Genomic DNA, 18,267 nt, shown 5'->3' on the forward strand with positions numbered 1-18,267 from the left:
ACAGTGGAGAGCACAGACCGAGGGACAGTGGAGAGCACAGACCGGGGGGACAGTGGAGAGCACAGACCGAGGGACAGTGGAGAGCACAGACCGGGGGGACAGTGGAGAGCACAGACCGAGGGGGACAGTGGAGAGCACAGACCGAGGGACAGTGGAGAGCACAGACCGGGGGGACAGTGGAGAGCACAGACCGAGGGGGACAGTGGAGAGCACAGACCGAGGGGGACAGTGGAGAGCACAGACCGGGGGACAGTGGAGAGCACAGACCGAGGGACAGTGGAGAGCACAGACCGAGGGACAGTGGAGAGCACAGACCGGGGGGACAGTGGAGAGCACAGACCGAGGGGGACAGTGGAGAGCACAGACCGAGGGACAGTGGAGAGCACAGACCGGGGGGACAGTGGAGAGCACAGACCGAGGGGGACAGTGGAGAGCACAGACCGAGGGGGACAGTGGAGAGCACAGACCGGAGGGACAGTGGAGAGCACAGACCGAGGGGGACAGTGGAGAGCACAGACCAAGGGACAGTGGAGAGCACAGACCGGGGGGACAGTGGAGAGCACAGACCGAGGGGGACAGTGGAGAGCACAGACCGAGGGGGACAGTGGAGAGCACAGACCGGGGGACAGTGGAGAGCACAGACCGGGGGACAGTGGAGAGCACAGACCGAGGGACAGTGGAGAGCACAGACCGGGGGGGACAGTGGAAAGCACAGACCGGGGGGGACAGTGGAGAGCACAGACCGGGGGGGACAGTGGAGAGCACAGACCGAGGGGGACAGTGGAGAGCACAGACCGGGGGGGACAGTGGAGAGCACAGACCGGGGGGACAGTGGAGAGCACAGACCGGGGGGACAGTGGAGAGCACAGACCGGGGGGACAGTGGAGAGCACAGACCGGGGGGACAGTGGAGAGCACAGACCGGGGGGACAGTGGAGAGCACAGACCGAGGGAAACAGTGGAGAGCACAGACCGAGGGAAACAGTGGAGAGCACAGACCGGGGGGACAGTGGAGAGCACAGACCGAGGGGGACAGTGGAGAGCGCAGACCGGGGGGACAGTGGAGAGCACAAACCGAGGGGGACAGTGGAGAGCACAGACCGAGGGGGACAGTGGAGAGCACAGACCGGGGGAAACAGTGGAGAGCACAGACTGAGGGAAACAGTGGAGAGCACAGACCGGGGGGGGACAGTGGAGAGCACAGACCGAGGGGGACAGTGGAGAGCGCAGACCGGGGGGACAGTGGAGAGCACAAACCGAGGGGGACAGTGGAGAGCACAGACCGAGGGGGACAGTGGAGAGCGCAGACCGAGGGGACAGTGGAGAGCACAGACCGAGGGGGACAGTGGAGAGCACAGACCGAGGGGGACAGTGGAGAGCGCAGACCGAGGGGACAGTGGAGAGCACAGACCGAGGGGGACAGTGGAGAGCACAGACCGAGGGGGACAGTGGAGAGCACAGACCGAGGGGGACAGTGGAGAGCACAAAACTGGGGGAAACAGTGGAGAGCACAAAACCGGGGGAAACAGTGGAGAGCACAGACCGGGGGAGACAGTGGAGAGCACAGACCGAGGGGGACAGTGGAGAGCGCAGACCGGGGGGGACAGTGGAGAGCACAGACCGAGGGGGACAGTGGAGAGCACAGACCGAGGGGGACAGTGGAGAGCACAGACCGAGGGGGACAGTGGAGAGCACAAAACTGGGGGAAACAGTGGAGAGCACAAAACCGGGGGAAACAGTGGAGAGCACAGACCGGGGGAGACAGTGGAGAGCACAGACCGAGGGGGACAGTGGAGAGCGCAGACCGGGGGGGGACAGTGGAGAGCACAAAACCGGGGGAAACAGTGGAGAGCACAGACCGGGGGGAACAGTGGAGAGCACAGACCGGGGGGACAGTGGAGAGCACAGACCGAGGGGGACAGTGGAGAGCACAGACCGAGGGGGACAGTGGAGAGCACAGACCGAGGGGGACAGTGGAGAGCACAAAACTGGGGGAAACCGTGGAGAGCACAAAACCGGGGGAAACAGTGGAGAGCACAGACCGGGGGAGACAGTGGAGAGCACAGACCGAGGGGGACAGTGGAGAGCGCAGACCGGGGGGGACAGTGGAGAGCACAGACCGAGGGGGACAGTGGAGAGCACAGACCGAGGGGGACAGTGGAGAGCACAGACCGAGGGGGACAGTGGAGAGGACAAAACTGGGGGAAACAGTGGAGAGCACAAAACCGGGGGAAACAGTGGAGAGCACAGACCGGGGGAGACAGTGGAGAGCACAGACCGAGGGGGACAGTGGAGAGCGCAGACCGGGGGGGACAGTGGAGAGCACAAAACCGGGGGAAACAGTGGAGAGCACAGACCGGGGGGAACATTGGAGAGCACAGACCGAGGGGGCACAGTGGAGAGCACAGACCGGGGGGACAGTGGAGAGCACAATGGGGAGATAAGGTATGCACACCAGTGACTATGTAAGGGGAATACATGTAATAGCAGAAACTGCTGTGTGAATACTGACTTGAAAAATCCAATAGCTATATGCAAGAGTTAAAATGTGAAAAATGGAACCTGCATTACTGCCATGAATATATGAATCAAGAGAAATTTAGCTACTGAATTGATCAATGCAATAGAGCCCCAACTGTTGGCTATCTGCTATTCCATGTATTCCCCTTGCATAGTCACTGGTGTGCATACCTTATCTCCCCATAGTGCTGTTTTTTTTAGGTTTTTGCACCCAGTTCGGACTTAGAATGGTGTTCCAAACGTTATTCCTTATTGTTAGTAGTTTTTCGTTTGTGAACCCTCCCCACCACACCTATTGCCAATCCATATCATACGCATAAATAGCCTGGGTCTCAGCTTCCCATACACGGTAAGGGTATGTGCGCACGTTGCTTTTTACCTGCTTTTTACCTGCTTTTTTGCTGCTTTTTCTTCTGCGCTGTTTAATGCCAAAATGGATGTGTTCTTCTATTCAAGCAAAGTCTATGGGAATTTGGGTTTCTTGTTCACACTATGTTGTTCAAAATGCTGCCTTTTTGTGGCCGAACTTTGGTCAAAAACTCAGCTTTGCAGTGCAAAACCCAAATGGCAAAAACAATTGACATGTTGCTTCTTTGAAAAGCTGAGTTTTTGACCAAAGTTCTGCCACAAAAAGGCAGCATTTTGAACAACATAGTGTGAACAAGAAACCCAAATTCCCATAGACTTTGCTTGAATAGAAGAACACATCCATTTTGGCATTAAACAGCGCAGAAGAAAAAGCAGCAAAAAAGCAGGTAAAAAGCAGGTAAAAAGCAACGTGCGCACATACCCTAAGTTTTTTAACTGCATGAGAGGACACACACAAGCTAGGGACCCCAACGTAGAGAAATACTTTGGCGTAGTAAAAAAGTTGGGGCTCTATTGCATTGATCAATTCAGTAGCTAAATTTCTCTTTATTCATATGTTCATGGCAGTAATGCAGATTCCATTTTTCACATTTTCACTCTTACATGTAGCTATTGGATTTTTCAAGTCAGTATTCACACAGCAGTTTCTGCTATTACATGTATTCCCCTTGCATAGTCACTGGTGTGCATACCTTATCTCCCCATAGTGATGTGTTTTTAGGTTTTTGCACCCAGTTCAGACTTAGAATGGTGTTCCAAACGTTATTCGTTATTGTTAGTGGAGAGCACAGACTGAGGGAACCGAGGAGAGCACAGACCGAGGGGGACAGTGGAGAGCACAAAACCGGGGGAAACAGTGGAGAGCACAGACTGAGGGAAACAGTGGAGAGCGCAGACCGGGGGGGACAGTGGAGAGAACAGACCGGGGGGACAGTGGAGAGAACAAAACCGGGGGAAACAGTGGAGAGCACAGACCGGGGGGACAGTGGAGAGCACAGACCGGGGGGGGGACAGTGGAGAGAACAAAACCGGGGGAAACAGTGGAGAGCACAGACCGAGGGAAACAGTGGAGAGCACAGACCGGGGGGACAGTGGAGAGCACAGACCGGGGGGACAGTGGAGAGAACAAAACCGGGGGAAACAGTGGAGAGCACAGACCGGGGGGACAGTGGAGAGCACAGACCGGGGGGACAGTGGAGAGCACAGACCGGGGGGGGGGGGGGGACAGTGGAGAGAACAAAACCGGGGGAAACAGTGGAGAGCACAGACCGAGGGAAACAGTGGAGAGCACAGACCGGGGGGACAGTGGAGAGCACAGACCGAGGGAAACAGTGGAGAGAACAGACCGGGGGGGACAGTGGAGAGCACAGACCGGGGGGACAGTGGAGAGCACAGACCGGGGGGACAGTGGAGAGCACAGACCGGGGGGACAGTGGAGAGCACAGACCGGGGGGGACAGTGGAGAGAACAGACCGGGGGGACAGTGGAGAGCACAAAACCGGGGGAAACAGTGGAGAGCACAGACCGAGGGGGACAGTGGAGAGCACAGACCGAGGGGGACAGTGGAGAGCACAGACCGAGGGGGACAGTGGAGAGCACAGACCGGGGGGGACAGTGGAGAGCACAGACCGAGGGGGACAGTGGAGAGCACAGACCGGGGGGGACAGTGGAGAGCACAGACCGGGGGGGACAGTGGAGAGCACAGACCGAGGGGGACAGTGGAGAGCACAGACCGGGGGGACAGTGGAGAGCACAGACCGGGGGGACAGTGGAGATCACAGACCGGGGGGACAGTGGAGAGCACAGATCGGGGGAAACAGTGGAGGGCACAGACCGAGGGAAACAGTGGAGAGCACAGACCGAGGGAAACAGTGGAGAGCACAGACCGAGGGGACAGTGGAGAGCACAGACCGGGGGGGACAGTGGAGAGAACAGACCGGGGGGACAGTGGAGCGCACAGACCGGGGGGCACAGTGGAGAGAACAGACCGGGGGGACAATGGAGAGCACAAAACCGGGGGAAACAGTGGAGAGCACAGACCGAGGGGGACAGTGGAGAGCACAGACCGAGGGGGACAGTGGAGAGCACAGACCGAGGGGGACAGTGGAGAGCACAGACCGGGGGGGACAGTGGAGAGCACAGACCGAGGGGGACAGTGGAGAGCACAGACTGGGGGGGACAGTGGAGAGCACAGACCGAGGGAAACAGTGGAGAGCACAGACCGAGGGGGACAGTGGAGAGCACAGACCGAGGGGGACAGTGGAGAGCACAGACCGGGGGGACAGTGGAGAGCACAGACCGGGGGAAACAGTGGAGAGCACAGACCGGGGGGACAGTGGAGAGCACAGACCGGGGGGACAGTGGAGAGCACAGACCGGGGGAAACAGTGGAGAGCACAGACCGAGGGAAACAGTGGAGAGCACAGACCGAGGGGGACAGTGGAGAGCACAGACCGAAGGGGACAGTGGAGAGCACAGACCGAGGGGGACAGTGGAGAGCACAGACCGAGGGGGGACAGTGGAGAGCACAGACCGGGGGAAACAGTGGAGAGCACAGACCGGGGGGACAGTGGAGAGCACAGACCGGGGAGACAGTGGAGAGCACAGACCGGGGGGGACAGTGGAGAGCACAGACCGGGGGAAACAGTGGAGAGCACAGACCGAGGGGGACAGTGGAGAGCACAGACCGAGAGGGACAGTGGAGAGCACAGACCGGGGGGACAGTGGAGAGCACAGACCGAGGGGCGACAGTGGAGAGCACAGACCGAGGGGGGACAGTGGAGAGCACAGACCGAGGGGGGACAGTGGAGAGCACAGACCGAGGGGGGACAGTGGAGAGCACAGACCGAGGGGGGACAGTGGAGAGCACAGACCGAGGGGGGACAGTGGAGAGCACAGACCGAGGGGGGACAGTGGAGAGCACAGACCGAGAGGGACAGTGGAGAGCGCAGACCGAGGGGGACAGTGGAGAGCGCAGACCGAGAGGGACAGTGGAGAGCACAGACCGAGGGGGACAGTGGAGAGCGCAGACCGAGAGGGACAGTGGAGAGCGCAGACAGAGGGGGACAGTGGAGAGCGCAGACCGAGGGGACAGTGGAGAGCACAGACCGGGGGGACAGTGGAGAGCGCAGACCGAGGGAAACAGTGGAGTGCGCAGACCGAGGGGGACAGTGGAGTGTGCAGACCGAGGGGGACAGTGGAGTGCACAGACCGAGGGGGACAGTGGAGAGCACAGACCTGGGGGGACAGTGGAGAGCACAGACCTGGGGAGACAGTGGAGAGCACAGACCGGGGGGACAGTGGAGAGCGCAGACAGATGGGGACAGTGGAGTGCGCAGACCGAGGGGGACAGTGGAGTGCGCAGACCGAGGGGGGCAGTGGAGAACACAGACCGAGGGGGACAGTGGAGAACACAGACCGAGGGGGACAGTGGAGAGTGCAGACCGAGGGGGACAGTGGAGAGCACAGACCGAGGGGGACAGTGGAGAGCGCAGACAGAGGGGGACAGTGGAGAGCACAGACCGGGGGGACAGTGAGAGCACAGACCGAGGGGACAGTGGAGAGCACAGACCGGGGGGACAGTGGAGAGCGCAGACCGAGGCGGACAGTGGAGTGCGCAGACCGAGGGGGACAGTGGAGAGCACAGACCGGGGGGACAGTGGAGAGCACAGACCTGGGGAGACAGTGGAGAGCACAGACCGGGGGGACAGTGGAGAGCGCAGACAGATGGGGACAGTGGAGAACACAGACCGAGGGGGACAGTGGAGAACACAGACCGAGGGGGACAGTGGAGAGCGCAGACCGAGGGGGACAGTGGAGAGCGCAGACCGAGGGGGACAGTGGAGAGCACAGACCGAGGGGGACAGTGGAGAGCGCAGACAGAGGGGGACAGTGGAGAGCACAGACCGGGGGGACAGTGAGAGCACAGACCGAGGGGACAGTGGAGAGCACAGACCGGGGGGACAGTGGAGAGCGCAGACCGAGGCGGACAGTGGAGTGCGCAGACCGAGGGGGACAGTGGAGAGCACAGACCGGGGGGACAGTGGAGAGCACAGACCGAGGGGACAGTGGAGAGCATAGACCGGGGGGGGACAGTGAAGTGTGCAGACCGAGGGGGACAGTGGAGAGCGCAGACCGAGGAGAGCACAGACCGGGGGGGTGGGGGGGGGGACAGTGGAGTGCGCAGACTGGAAACATTCCTAGTCTCTACTTTCAGTTTGGAGAATAGGGTCAGGCCTAACAGTTATAGGGTCCATATAAGGCCTCCTCCAGACGTCCGTGTAAAGACGCACATGTTGCACAGTACGTTTTGTACATCCGAGGGGCCATCCGTGTGTGTCGTCAGTATGCTGTGCATGTGTGACATACGTGACACCCGACAATAATGCATAATACTGAAATTAATGTTTTTTTATGTGTTAAAGGTGTGCAAAGCTAGAAAATTATAGATACTTATGACACGCCCACTCCAGGGCCAAGGGTACTCGGAACCGGGCCGGACTAGTCCAGGGATGTCAGCGGCGGCGGGGCCCGGCTCGTGACCCTGACGGTGTCTTTTATTAAATGAAGGGGATGATGATGAGAGTTGTGGTTTAGTGATAATTAAAGTTTGTGACGCCACTTGCGGTGTGCGGCTATGAGGGAGCCGCGTCTTTGTAGTCTCTCACTGCTGGGGCTGATGGTGTGACGCCACTTGCGTGTGTGCGGCTATGAGGGAGCCGCGTCTTCGTAGTCTCTCACTGCTGGGGCTGATGGTGTGACGCCACTTGCGGTGTGCGGCTATGAGGGAGCCGCCGCTGCGTAGTCTTTCTCACTGCTGGGGCTGATGGTGTGACGCAGCTAGGATGTTCCAGCTCTCCGCAAGCAGAGCTAGGCCCCAGGGAGGATGATTTTGGTCGTAGTGACGGTGGCGTTGAGGCACAGGGCGACGGCAAGTAAACAGACGACACAGGGGCTGCGGTTCAGTTTGTTTACTCACTGATGTTCTTTTGTGCCCACGGGGTGCCGGTCTCCACCAAGATGGGCTCCAGGCAATCCCGAACTCTTCAGATCCCGGTGCTGGTATTATGACTGGTGGGCCCTTCCTCTATGCGCTCTGTTGTTGGCAGGTCCCCGTGGCTTGAAGCTACTTGGGGTCCCCTTGTTTTGTGTAAAAAGTCCCGGTCCGTTCGCAGGCAGCGCGAACCTGTTGTGGGCTGGCTCTAAGTCTCAATTCCCAGGCTTTATGTGCTGCTGTGCTCCGGACACTGTGGCAGGTGAAGAAACATGGAATCTCCTCTCCCGGTAGATTTATTAGGTGAGCTTGAAGCGTCCACTAACCTAGGGCTCTACACCCCGACTGCATCGGTCCTGGGGAAACTGACACCATTTCCCACCGGTGACCGTAACTCCTATGTCCCATCGACTTCACTAGGTGAGCTCCTCTCTCGACTGAAGTCCCTCCTGACTCTCTGCTCCAACTGTCCCAAACTTTTCTTTTGGCTCCTCCCACTCCACGGTGACTCCTCCTCCCTGAGTCCCAGACCCACTGGATCGGGAGTCCCTAAGTGCGGCGGCATCCTATATACCCAACCACTGTGGTGATCCACTATGTGACCCGATCCTGGTCCCAGTCCCCATTGGGGAGGGAAGCCTGCTGTGTGTACTTTGTAGTGTTGTGTGGAATCGGCACTGGTCACCTAGGAATTCGGGATGAGCACAGCACCTAAAATCAAGTGCAGTACCCTGTGGCGCCTGAAGCCTCAGGGGTGCCACACTTACAGTTGAAACCAGATGTTTCCCTCCTCTCTCTAGTCTATACAGACACATCTGCATGTTTTTCTCTCTATCTGACATTAAATCAGAATACACCTTTCCTTTTTTTGGTCAATCAGGAACCAAAATTATTTAATTTGCCAAATGCCAGAATAATGAGAGAAAATATTTTAAGGCATTTTTAATATTTTCTGCAAAGTCAAAAGTTTCCATACATTTCATTAGTATTTGGTACCATTGCCCTTACACTGTATGACTTGGGTGAAACATTTTGACCTCCTTCCACAAGCTTCTCACAATTGTTGGTAGGAATTTGGGCCCATTCATCCTGACAGAACTGGTGTAACTGAGCCATGTATGTAGGTCTTCTTGCTCGCACCTTCCTTTTCAGCTTTTCCCATACATTTTCAAAAAGATTGAGATCAGGGCTTTCTGATGGCCACTCCAAAACATTGACTTTATTATCATGAAGTCACTTTGTAACCAGTTTATCAGTATGCTTCAGGACATTTCCACTTGGAAGACCCATTTCCGCCCAAGTTTTAAGTTCCATGTGTGTAGGTCGCCATGCTTACACCAGCCTTTTTAGCTTTGCCTATAAATTCTCAATAGGATTAAGATAATAATATATAATATTTATTCACTTATATAGCGCTATTAATTCCATAGCACTTTACATACATCAGCAATCAGGGTTTTGTGATGGCCACTCCAAAACATTGACTATGTTATCCTTAAGCCTCTTTGTAACCAGTTTGGCAGTATGCTTCAGGTCATTATTTGGAAGACCCATTACCGCCCAAGCTTTAAAGGGAATCAATCATCAGGATTTTCGTATATAACCTAAAGCCAGTGCTATACTGGCACTATCAGGCTGATTCTATACATACCTGCGGTCAGCTCATATGTTTAGGTTTTGAAATCCAAGAAAGTAGTTTATAAAATCGGCAGCTTCTTGAGTGACAGCAGCTGAGGAACAGCTAATAGCTGGGTGGGTATCCATAGTGATTTCCGCCCAGATGCCTGTTGTTCCTCCCTTTCTCTGTTATTTATGCTAATTTTACTATTTACTAATTTCTTCACTAAAGGCCCCGTCACACTAAGCAACATCGCTAGCAACATCGCTGGTAACGAACAACTTTTGTGACGTTGCTAGCGATGTTGCTGTGTGTGACATCCAGCAACAACCTGGCCCCTGCTGTGAGGTCGTTGGTTGTTGCTGAATGTCCTGGGCCATTATTTAGTTGTTGCTGTCCTGCTGTGAAGCACAGATCGCTGTGTGTGACAGCGAGACAGCAACAACTAATGTGCAGTGAGCAGGAGCCGGCTTCTGCGGAGGCTGGTAACCAATGTAAACATCGGGTAACCAAGAAGCCCTGTCCTTGGTTACCCGATATTTACCTTTGATACCAGACTCCTCCGCTCTCACTGCCTGTGCTGCCGGCTCCTGCTCTGTGCACATGTAGCTGCAGCACACATCAGGTAATTAACCCGATGTGTGCTGTAACTAGGAGAGCAAGGAGCCAGCACTAAGCAGTGTGCGCTGCTCCCTGCTCTGTGCACATTTAGCTGCAGCACACATCGGGTTAATTAACCTGATGTGTGCTGTAACTAGGAGACTGGGGGCTGGTCACTGGTTGCTGGTGAGCTCACCAGCAACTCGTGTAGCCACGCTCCAGCGATCCCTGCCAGGTCAGGTTGCTGGTGGGATCGCTGGAGCGTCGCAGTGTGACAGCTCACCAGCAACCTCCTAGCAACTTACCAGCGATCCCTATCGTTGTTGGGATCGCTGGTAAGTTGCTTAGTGTGACTGGACCATAAGATGGCATCGGAGTTGGTGCCTGCGATAGCGCTTATCTCCGGCGCCATCTTTGTGAAGATTGTGTGACCCCCTGCTATTCTTTTCTTGCGGCTCAGAGGGTAGCACATGCGCCCACGCATCTTCTGCTCTCTTTGTGACCACGGAAACGCGCGTGGTCACAACAGAAGTGGAGAACAGCTGATTGGTGGACATGGTTAACTGCAGAAGAGGACACCATGCCAGGACAGCGTGCAACACCAGGACATCATGCCAGCACAGCAGCCTGCCAGGACAACAGGATTCATGTCACCGTTCGCGTGATCACAAAAAGAGCAGAAGATGCGAGGACGCATGCGCTGCCCTCTGAGCCGCAAGAAAAGAATAGCAGGGGGTCACACAAGCTTCACAAAGATGGCGCCGGAGATAAGCGCTATCGCAGGCACCAACTCCGATGCCGTCTTAGTGAAGAAATTAGTAAATAGTAAAATTAGCATAAATAACAGAGAAAGGGAGGAACAACAGGCATCTGGGCGGAAATCACTATGGATACCCACCCAGCTATTCGCTGATCCTCAGCTGCTGTCACTCAACAAGCTGACAATTTTATAAACTTTACTTTCTTAGATTTCAAAACCTATATATCCGAGCTGACCACTACAGGTATGTTTTCATATATTTTTATTAAAATAAGGTTAACAAAATAACATATCAAATCCACACAATCAAGATATTATCATGCGTAGCATACTATTATTTGAATACATGTGGGGATCTATTGTATGAATAGAACTTTTCATCTGGGGGGGATAGGTATAGGAAAAGAGAAAGGAGAGGGGAGGGGGAGGTAAACAATTACTTTATTGGGGATGAAAAAGGGGAGGAGGGTGAAGGCAAGGAAAAACAAGGTGAAGAGGGAGTGGGTAAAAGGAAGAACAATGAACGTAAACAAATAACCATGTTAACAGGCTTCCATTCTAGGAATATAAGCATATTGTCAAGAAAGCATGACTGAAGGTTTGAATAAAAGGATTCATATTATAAAAAAGGTTTTTAAGTAGCTATAAATATTTATTTATGTAATACCTTGTATAAAACTATTCCAGTGATCCCATCTTCGGTAATAGGAGGCAAAGGCATTGTTAATGGTAGCAAAGTACTTCTCGAAGTTGTTGTGAAGAGAAGTAGTCTCTATGACCTCAGAGATAGTGGGCACCGCCGGTTTCTTCCAATTAGAAGCTATAAGATTTCTAGTAACTAGAAATAAATGAGTTAGGATAGGTTTATATATAGGGTCAAATTTTTCCAAATTAAGTGAAAACAGGGCCATTTGGGGAGTTACCTGAATTGTGGAGTTAGTAATCTGATTAATCAGACTAGAAATATTTTCCCAGAGACTGTTCAATCTGGGACAACTCCAGAAAATGTGAAGTAGAGTACCTCTCTCATCGCAATCCCTCCAACATAAAGGGGACGTCTCTCTATTAAATTTAGCAAGTCTACATGGAGTGAGATACCAACGCGAGAGAAATTTGAAGTGAGATTGATGGAGAGAGGCACATGCATTTGAAGAAAAGGTCAGTGAAATGGCTTTCTGCCATTCCTCATCCGTAAAGCTCTTCCCCAAATCTTTTTCCCATTCTAGCATATATTTGCTTTTGTGGAATGTTAAATCGTTATTTAAGTGGTTATAGATATTTTTACAACACCATAGGGACATTTTGATTGGGTTACAGAATAACATGCAGGTTATTTCAGAAAGGGTAGTTTGTAAATAATAATTTTGTCTTTAAAATGTCCCTAAATTTGATGAGGGCCTTAACCCCTTAACGATCGCGGGCCGTAAAATTACGTCCTTGCGGTCATAATGTTACTGCCCGCGGTGTGCCGGCAGCATCATGCTGCGATCGGCACACATCTCAGCTGATTTTCACAGCTGAGATGTGTGCCTGCTAGGCACGAGCAGAATCGTTATCTGCTCGTGCCGTTTTAACCCCTTATATGGCGCTGTCAATATGTGACAGCGCCATTATAAGCGCGATCGCGGTAAACATTTACTTACCGCCCGATACCGGAGTACCGGAGAAAGAGAGCGTATCTGCTGTTTACAGCCTTGTAGCAGTGATCAGCAGATACTGCAGAGCAATCGGATTACTGATCGCAATAGCCCCCTAGGTGGACTAGTAAAATAAAAAAAAAGTTTTAAAAAATTAAAAAAAAACAAAAAAAACAAAAAACCTAAGTTCAAATCACCCCCCCATTCGCCCCATTGAAAATTAAAGGGTTAAAAAAATAAAAAATATACACACATTTGGTATCGCCGCGCTCAGAAACGCCCGATGTATCAAAATATAAAATCAATTAATCTGATCAGTATACGGCGTAACGGCAAAAAAATTCCAAACACCAAAGCGATGTTTTTTTGTCGCCACAACTTTTGCGCAAAATGCAATAAGAGGCGATCAAAACGTAGCATCTGCGCAAAAATGGTACCGTTAAAAACATCAGCTCGAGACGCAAAAAATAAGCCATCATTGAGCCATAGATCCCGAAAAATGAGAACGCTACGGGTCACGGAATATGGCGTAAAACGTGCGCCACTTTTTTCGGACAAACTTCCGATTTTTTTTTAACCCCTTATATAAAAGTAAACCTATACATGTTTGGTGTCTACGAACTCGCACTGACCTGAGGCATCACACTCACACATCAGTTTTACCATATAGTGAACACAGTGAATAAGATATCTCAAAAACCATAGTGCTATCGCACTTTATTTGCAATTTTTTGCCGTTTTCTAGTACATTATATGGTAAAACTGATGGTTTCATTTAAAAGTACAGCTCATTCTGCAAAAAAATGAGCCCTCACATGACCATATTGACTGAAAAATAAAAAAGTTACGTCTCAGAAAAAGAATGGCGAAAAAAACCGGAAAGCGAAAAATTGGCCAGTCGTGAAGGGGTTAAAGTCAGAGTCTGGGAGCTTGTGTTTGATCTTTATATCCAGGAAGTTTATAAAGTCTTTTCCGTTAAAGATGTCTCCAACCGTTTTTAGATTTGACTCCTGCCATGTTGAGGGAATTTCTGAGTTATCCAGAATCGCCAAAATTTTTAGGGGAGTATATCTAAGAAGATGATTTTTATTAAGATTAGTTGGAGTTTTGGCCAAAGTTTTCCATGCTCTTATTGTAGCGTATAAAGTAGGGGAGTTTGGAGGTGGGATAGAAGGGCTGATTAGGTGAGTTAAAATTAAAGATTTTATGGGTTTGTAATTAACAGAGGACATCTCTAAATCCATCCAAGGAAATAAATTGCTTTCCTCTATTAACCTCTGACTCTGTTTAATTAAGTTAGAAAGATGATCATTTTTAATATTGGGGAGCCCTATACCTCCCATTTTTTTCTGTTTGAGTAAAATGTTTTTGTTCACTTTTGGCCTTTTATAATTCCAAATAAAGTCACTAAGTACTTTTTGGAGTTTGTTTAATTGATTTGCCGGGATCATTAAAGGTATGGATCTAAGGATATATAACATTTTTTTGGTAATGTCATCATCTTTAAGAATACCACTCTACCCAACCACGACAAATCCTTTTTTGCGGTGCGTGTCAAATCTTTTTGAATATTTTCAATCAGAAGACTAATGTTATTGGCAACCATTTTTGTTAAATTTTTATTGAGGAGCACTCCAAGATAAGGCATAGATTCATTCTCCCATGAGAAAGAGGTGGAAGTACCCATCTGTTCGATAATATCATTGTTAAGGTTGAAGTGCATCATTTTAGTTTTTTTTTTTGTTTAACTTGTAATACGATATTTGAGAGAACTTTCCTAGTATCCTAATAACTTCAGCAGCTGAGGTAATAGGTTCTGACAGGGATAATATCACATCATCTGCGAAGAGCCCCATCTTATGATGGGTGTTTCTAGTGTGAATACCCTTAAAGGGGTGGTTCACCCATTTTTTTTATTTTCTGTATGAGCTCTACTTACCTTTCTAGGCGTCTTCTCCATTGGCTTCTGTTTCCAGTTCTGGCACTGAGCGGCGCTATCCTGCACGCTCAGTGCCGGTCACATGACCCCCTGGAGCTGTGGCCGCCGGCATCCTCTGACGTCCCGGCATTTCCGGGCTCTCAAACAAGACGGGTACGTCACAGGATGCCGGCGCCACTCAGATTGAGTGACAGGGCTGTGGGCGGTGACTACCGCACGTCACAGCTCAGCATCGAGGGGAGGATCCGGAGGACGTTTGTGTGGAGCCGGCGTCCTGCAGATGGTGAGGAGGCACGGAGCGCCAGTGTGCAGTACAGGGGGGGTCTTCAGCTGAATCCCCCCCTGCACGTAAGTATGTGATCACACTGTCCACCCGCCCGCTCTGCTGCGATGTCAGGAGAGCGGCCGGTGTCGGGCAGTGTGATCGTCTGCTCCTCCCAGCAGCAAGACACTGACAGGCATGTACCGCTGTGCTCTGCCATCTGTCCTGCTGCATGGGACCAACTGTCTGCACTCTGTCACCTGCACCAGTGTCACAGAGTGGAGACAGTTGGTGACAGAGCACCTCTGCCCCCCCCTGTTCTCCCCCCCCACTCTTCTCTCCCCCCCCCACTCTTCTCTCCCCCCCCACTCTTCTCTTCCCCCCCACTCTTCTCTCCCCCCACCCTTCCCCCTCTTCTCTGCCCCCTCTTATCCCTCTCCCCTCTCTTTTCCCTCGCTCTCTTCCCCCTGCGCTCTCTTTTCCTCCCCCCTGCGCTCTCTTTTCCTCCCCCCTGCGCTCTCTTTTCCTCCCCCCTCCGCTCTCTTTTCCTCCCCCCTCCGCTCTCTTTTCCTCCCCCCTCCCTCTCTTTTCCTCCCCCCTCCCTCTCTTTTCCTCCCCCCTCCCTCTCTTTTCCTCCCCCCTCCCTCTTTTCCTCCCCCCTCCCTCTTTTCCTCCCCCCTCCCTCTCTTTTCCTCCCCCTCCCTGTTCTCCCCCCCTCCCTGTTCTCCCCTCGCTCTCTTTTCCTCCCCCCCTCGCTCTCTTTTCCTCCCCCCTCCCTGTTCTCCCCCCCCTCCCTGTTCTCCCCTCGCTCTCTTTTCCTCCCCCCCTCGCTCTTTTCCTCCCCCCCTCGCTCTCTTTTCCTCCCCCCTCGCTCTCTTTTCCTCCCCCCCTCGCTCTCTTTTCCTCCCCCCCTCGCTCTCTTTTCCTCCCCCACTCGCTCTCTTTTCCTCCCCCACTCGCTCTCTTTTCCTCCCCCCCTCGCTCTCTTTTCCTCCCCCCTCGCTCTCTTCTCCTCCCCCCCTCGCTCTCTTCTCCTCCCCCCCTCGCTCTCTTCTCCTCCCCCCCTCGCTCTCTTCTCCTCCCCCCCTCGCTCTCTTTTCCTCCCCCCCCTCGCTCTCTTCTCCTCCCCCCCTCGCTCTCTTTTCCTCCCCCCTCGCTCTCTTTTCCTCCCCCCTCGCTCTCTTTTCCTCCCCCCCTCGCTCTCTTTTCCTCCCCCCCTCGCTCTCTTTTCCTCCCCCCTCGCTCTCTTTTCCTCCCCCCCTCGCTCTCTTTTCCTCCCCCCTTGCTCTGTTCTCCCCCCGCTCGCTCTCTTTCCCCCCCCGCTCGCTCTCTTTTCCTCCCCCCCGCTCGCTTTCTTTTCCTCCCCCCCTCGCTCTCTCTCTTTTCCCTCGCTCTCTCCTGGCATGGTCAGTACAGAAATCTCTCCATCGTGGAGGGGTGAGAGGGAGTAATAAACATGGAGTCCCTACTGTGTCTGTGTATTTATTTCTAATAAAGTATTTTTCTCTGTGTGGTCTTTTTTTTTTTAAACCCTTTATTGGAGATTCTTAATGGCCAGGTCAACCTTGGCCTTACATTAAGAATCTCGGGCTTTATACCAGCGGGTAAAACATAGCTGGTATTAACCCCTTATTACCCAGCGTGCCACCTGCCACCAGGGCCACTGGAAGAGTTGGATACAGCGCCAGAAGATGGCGCTTCTATGAAAGCGCCATTTTCTGGGGCGGCTGTGGACTGCAATTCGCAGCGGGGGGCCGAGAAAGTTTGGGCACCCTTCACTGCGGATTCCAATCCCCAGCTGCCTAGTTGTACCTGGCTGGACTCAAAAATTCGGCGAAGCCCATGTCATTTTTTTTTTAATTATTTCATGAAATTCATGAAATAAAAAAAAAAAAAAGGGCTTCTCTATATTTTTGGTTCCCAGCCGGGTACAACTAGGCAGCTGGGGGTTGGGGGCAGCCCGTAGCTGCCTGCTGTACCTGGCTAGCATACAAAAATATGGCGAAGCCCACGTCATTTTCTTAAAAACGTTTTCAGGGAAAAACCTTTATAAAAAAAAAAATGCTTCCCTGCATTTCTATTGCCAGTGAAAGTAACACCAAGCAGTGGGGGCTAGCAGTCAGTAGCTGCTTTGGTTACCCTTAGCAACAGAAAATGCAGCGGGAGCCCACAAACAATGTGATTTTTTTGTTTTTTTATTTTTAAGGAATTTTTTTTAAGAAAAATCGGCATGGGCTTCGCCCATCGAGCACCAGAGCATTTTACTGCTCAATTCATCCCAAGTAATCAGATGACTCCAGTGTCGGCCGATTACTTGTTCTGTGTCCCCCTGCATCCATCGCAGCGTGTACGGGCTGTGAGGTCAGCGGAGTGGAGACAGTGACATGCTCTGCTCTGACACGTAGTGTGCTGCATGTCACTAATTTTCTCCACTCTGGCACTTGTAGTGCAGGTGACCGGATGATACATGTCACTAACTGTCTCCACTCTGGGACTTGTGCGGGTGAGAGTGTATACAGTTGGTACTATGCAGCAGAAATCACAGAGTGGGGCAGTTAGTGACATGTATCATCCGGTCACCTGCACAACAAGTCCCAGAGTGGAGACAGTGACATGCTCTGCTCTGACACGTAGTGTGCTGCATGTCACTATCTTTCACCACTCTGGGACTTGTTGTGCAGGTGACCGGATGATACATGTCACTAACTGCCCCACTCTGAGACTTGTTCAGGTGAGAATGTATACAGTTGGAACAATGCAGCAGAAGTCACAGAGTGGAGCAAGTTAGTGACATGTATCATCCGGTCACCTGCACAACAAGTCCCAGAGTGGATACAGTGACATGCAGCACACTATGTGTCAGAGCAGAGCATGTCACCAACTTGCTCTGCTCTGTCACCTGCGGTGCTGCATGTCACGTTTTTGCCGCGATTTGGTGCCTTTTTTGCTGCGTTTTTGCTCACTGCGTTTTTAATCAGTGCACAATGCCATTAAAGATTGTTGATGAAAAAAATAAAAAAGGTCTGATGTCATTTCCTTATTCAAAATGTTCATTGTATGCAGGAGAGCAGACAGCAGCTGCAGAACTACAAGGCTCAGCATCCTCCATCCAGGACTGTATGCAGTTTTTTACCCAAAAAGAAAAAAAAAATGACGTGGGCTTCGCCATATTTTTGTATGCTAGCCGGGTACAGCAGGCAGGTACGGGCTGCCCCCAACCCCCAGCTGCCTAGTTGTACCTGGCTGGGAACCAAAAATATAGAGAAGCCCTTTTTTTTTTTTAATTATTTCATGAATTTCATGAAATAATTTAAAAAAAAACTGACGTGAGCTTCGCCTAATTTTGGTGTCCAGCCGGGTACAACTAGGCAGCTGGGGATTGGAATCCACAGTGAAGGGTGCCCAAGCTTTCTGGGCACCCCCACTGCGAATTGCAGTCCGCAGCCACCCCAGAAAATGGCGCTTTCATAGAAGCGCCATCTTCTGGCGCTGTATCCAACTCTTCCAGCTGCCCTGATGCCGGGTGGCTAGCCGGGTAATAATGGAGTTAGGGCTAGCTGTATATTATCAG

Source organism: Anomaloglossus baeobatrachus, chromosome 3 (genome assembly GCF_048569485.1).
Source record: "Anomaloglossus baeobatrachus isolate aAnoBae1 chromosome 3, aAnoBae1.hap1, whole genome shotgun sequence".
Taxonomy (NCBI): Eukaryota; Metazoa; Chordata; class Amphibia; order Anura; family Aromobatidae; genus Anomaloglossus; species Anomaloglossus baeobatrachus.